A 4541-nucleotide genomic window follows, 5' to 3' on the forward strand; every position below is an offset into this window, starting at 1 on the left:
CACTGCCACAGGGGCTGCAGCCTACGCCGTCGCCAGCGACTCAGGGCAGCCCAGCTCCAGGTTGAGCTGTTGTTCAGCATCTTAGCTGTAGAGGGTGGTGTCACTGGCCCTCATATGTGGGATCCTAACTGGGGCCCTCTGGCATCCCAAGCTAGTTCTTAACCATCGCGCCACTTGGCCAGCCTGAAGATTTTTTTGATTGGAGACTGAGAAAAGATAAGATGATGCCACATTTTAAGCAGATGAATCTTATTAGAATCGGTATATTTAGTAACTTTGGAACTTTCTGTTTGCAGGCTACATGGGAATGAAAATCCAAGTGAGGATTAGAGATTTTCTTATTGAATATGAGGACAAGGAAGGACTAGAGATGAACCCGTTGAAGCCTGAAGGACAGGGCACCACCCAGCCTTTTTGCTGTTGATGACTTGAGTCTCTTCAGAGAACATTAAGTGGCTGGTCATCACCTCTGAGACAGTGGACGGAGGTAGATCTGTGTATGAGTTGTGGTAGGCAATTTTCAGGGATGAGGCTAGTAGGCAAGAGCTGCTGCTTTTTGGGATCCAAATAGAGCTCACTACCTGGCATCTGATAGGTGCCTACGATCACTGTGTTTGGGCAGTGTATCAGAAGACTGGCTCCTATCTGGAGTGCCTTTGCATTTTTTTATTATTAGAGCAAGGGGAATTTGGTTATAAGGCCTAAGACTTAATATTGCTCAGATACCAAAGATCTCCCATGAGTGTTTTTTCAGGACATTTTGTCTTGCATGAAAGCAACTAAGATACGATGTAAAAGTAATAATCAAACGTTTGCATAAACATTCACATGATTTCCACAGTACTTTTTTTTCTAAAGGTCATCTACTAGGGATCAAGGAGAGTGGAAGATATGACCAGAAGGCAAGAGGTATTGTAAGAGAGGTGCCTTGAAGTTCAAATGTTTTCAAGTACAGTTCGTGTAAAAGGACATAATCTTATGTTAATGTATGCATTCAGTTCACAGAGCTTCCTCATAGTTTTAATATCATTTGAAAAATTTTATGAAATATAAAGGGAAAGTATTAACTTCATGTTTTAGATGATAAAAACTGAAGCCCAAAGATTTTGGTTGTTCAAAGTCACAGCTAGTTAGTGGCAGAGATGAGAGTAAAGCCCAGATATGTCACTTGTGGTGCATCTATGAATTTTGACAATCTTTATATTGGCTGCAATATGAAGGGAGAGAAGAAAGAATAAAATTCTTTATTTTGCATTGTTCAATTCTTCCTTGAACAAGACCAACTCGCTCAACCGAATGCCTCTGGCTCATTAGCCAGGAGCTCACCAAACGGGTCCCTGAGAGGATTGGGAGGGAGACGAGAAATAAAAGAGAAGAAAGACAAAGTGTGGGGACAGGAGGGACTCAGTCTGCTGGTGGCAAAACAGAGACCTCTTTTATTGGGTATACAAGATTTTTAAGGGGAAGCGATTTCCTCATTTTAGGGAGCGATTCCCTAAAGCTAAAACGCATGGGATGAATAGAAACAATTTCTCCTCAGCAACAAGCTATGTTATACACAATATAAACCAATGATATAGCTAGGCAAGGTTAAACTGAGGCAAATAGAAACTGTCTACAAGTCCACAGTAGAAAGTCCCAAGCATATGAAGCAGGTCCATGGTGGAAAGTCCCAGAGTGGTGATGTATGTTGAAACTGCAAGTCCATAGTCCATAAGCAACTGAGTCCCTTAGTCCATAAGCTTTTCTTGTCAGCAAGCTGGGGTCTTTACTCTTTGCACTTGCATTGTCTGGAAGCAGTTTAAGGCAGAAGCACTGTCCCACAGGTCCCCACCAAACTGCTCCAAGGCTGCTCACCCCAGGCATGTATCTACCTGGAGACCCAAGCTTGCCAACCTAAAGCCTCAGTGTCCCTGGCTGATCCCAGCCAGCTCCCAACATCGCCTAGCTGTAGAATCTTCATGTTGAAACATTAAAAGTCATCTAATCCAGTCTTCTAATTCAGAATTAGTAGATCATGAAATCAACTTAGTGAGTCACAATCAGCAAATTGAATAAAAAAGGACAGAATATATGAGTGCATTGCCCTAGTAGGTATTAAGTGTTGTTTTATTAAACTTATTTCTAACTCTAGGTCACAGTAAAAAAAGCTTGAAAACACTACACTGATTCAGTAAATCTGGAATGGGAATCAAGAACCTGCATTTTTAAAAGGTACTCCAGGTGATCCTGATGCACATGGTCTTGAGGCTCAACTTTGAAAAACTATGCCACGTACAATGCAGAAAGAAAGCACTTTTACTGTACAGGCATATCTTCTCCAGAAGGTTCCTGAGACAGTAGGTGACTTTTTTTTGCCATGGAAAGCCACCACAATATGAAAGTGCAGGGCTTGACAGCATGTGCCTGCAGACTGCAGTCGTGTCCCTATATTGGTCTGCAGGTTATTCCTGTACCTACCTCCATTCCTAGATCTTAGGTTAGTGCGCTAGGGGCTTGTCCAGGAAGGGTGACAACCATGGCTAAGGGCTGGTCCCTGACATACTTAAGAGGCATCAGAAGTGAGCTGGTGTCCACATGTGCCCTTTGACCTTGATTATTCTTAAACCAATTGCTAATACTTTTGTTAACTACAACTGAACTATTAGGCTTCAGGCACTGTGCTTGCTATTAGAGGGAATACAACGATGGCTGCCCCAGAAGTCTCCATAGACCGACACCACCACTACTCTCCATCCTGACACACTGAGGGCAATAAAGTGACTCAGCAAATAATTTGTCTTTGCTTTTGGCAAAGATGCCTCATGGGTTTCAGATACCAGGGAGGTGGCTTGTGGTAATCTGAGATGATGGAACCATACTCTCCATTTTCACCCCTTTCTTCCTTCTTTCACCGTCCTGAGGGAAACACTATTCATGTTGTTAAGGGACTAGAGCTTCTACTGGTCCTATTATCAAGGCATCCCAAAATATTGTGTGATCCTAGGAACCATGATTTCCAAGAAGCATTGAGAAATATATACTGAAAGGATTGTTTGGGTAAGTGTTGCAGTATTAGCAATTAGTGCGTTTAGTAAGACATGTTTTATAGATATTCCTCCCCCGGAAGTGCTAAGTGAAGGCAGTCTTTGTATTATAGAGGCTCAAAGCCCTCCCTAATCACAACTCACTTTATGGTAGCCCGCTGGGTATGCTGAACTGTTCAAAGACAATTTAATTTTACAATGCAAAGGATGTTTGTCAAAGGATTTAACATTTTCTGGGTAGTGGGCTGTAGATGATTCTTGTTTTTTCCTTTATAACTTTCTCTGTGTTCTTTTTCTACAGTATGTATGGATTACTTTTACAATAGGGAAAGATACATTTTGTTTATGTTGTTAGAATAAAAAGCTTCTCAGATCAGGACACTGACTTCTTTATCATGCCTCAAAGAGGTTCTAGATGAAAACCTTAGTTGTGCAGGTTTCTTTAAAATAGGATTCTATTCTCAATGCTCAGAGATTCCGTATTACTTAGCAGCAAACAAACACAGGACCAGCATTTTGAGAAAGGCATTTATTGATTCAAAAACTGTAATACATCAACTTCACAATAAATCACTTCATTATATGGCTTATAGACACTCCAGGTGACCCAAAACATTTACTTTAAAACCCAGAGTTGGGGTGTTGGATTGGGGGAGGGGAGTTGTCACTTTGAGGGGTAAAAAGTATAGCTATTGCACTGTGTTGTACAGCTGAAACTAATTTTAAAAAATGTTTATTTCTGGGCCAGCCGAGTGGTGTGATGGTTAAGAACTGGCTTGGAATGCCAGAGGGCCCCGGTTCGGATCCCACATATGAGGGCCTGTGACACTGCCCTCTACAGCTAAGATGTTGAACAACAGCTTAACCTGGAGCTGGACTGCCCTGAGTCTCCGGCGTCGGCGCAGGCTGCAGCCCCTGCTGCAGTGGGTTGCCATGGGCTACCGTGTGTGGCCAGCAGCCAGCGTGAGTGGCCAGCAGCCAGGGTGAGCGGCCATCCAGAAGCCGGCGACTAATCTGCCTTGCCCAGGAAGAGTGCAATGATGGTGCCAACTTGGGCCAGTGAAGCAACGTCCTCCAGAACTAGACTGAAGAACGAAAGGATAGCAACTTGTCTGTTCCCCTTCCCCCAAGTCCCCAATAAAAAAAAAATCTTAAAAAAAATAATCAATAAATAACGCCTCCTTTTTTTAAAAAAAATGTTTATTTCACAATAAAAATAAAATAAGATAAAAATAAAAAATAAAAACCCAGAGGTCTCTGGCTAACAAACAACAAGACCAGCAAAGAAAGTCCTCAAGAAAATGGTGAAGTTTTTCCATTTTGGAGATAACACATTTTTATATAAAACAGCTTTGCAGGATGGGAGTCTAACAAACAGACATGTATGCGTTCCCACTATGTCCACAAAAGCAAAATAGTTTTTGTCAACAGGAAGATGATAAAATAATAGTATATACAGTGTGTAAAAAAAACATGTTCTATTTGTTCCATAACAGTATGAAACAATGTTATTTT

Source organism: Hipposideros armiger, unplaced genomic scaffold, assembly GCF_001890085.2.
Source record: "Hipposideros armiger isolate ML-2016 unplaced genomic scaffold, ASM189008v1 scaffold_42, whole genome shotgun sequence".
Lineage (NCBI taxonomy): Eukaryota > Metazoa > Chordata > Mammalia > Chiroptera > Hipposideridae > Hipposideros > Hipposideros armiger.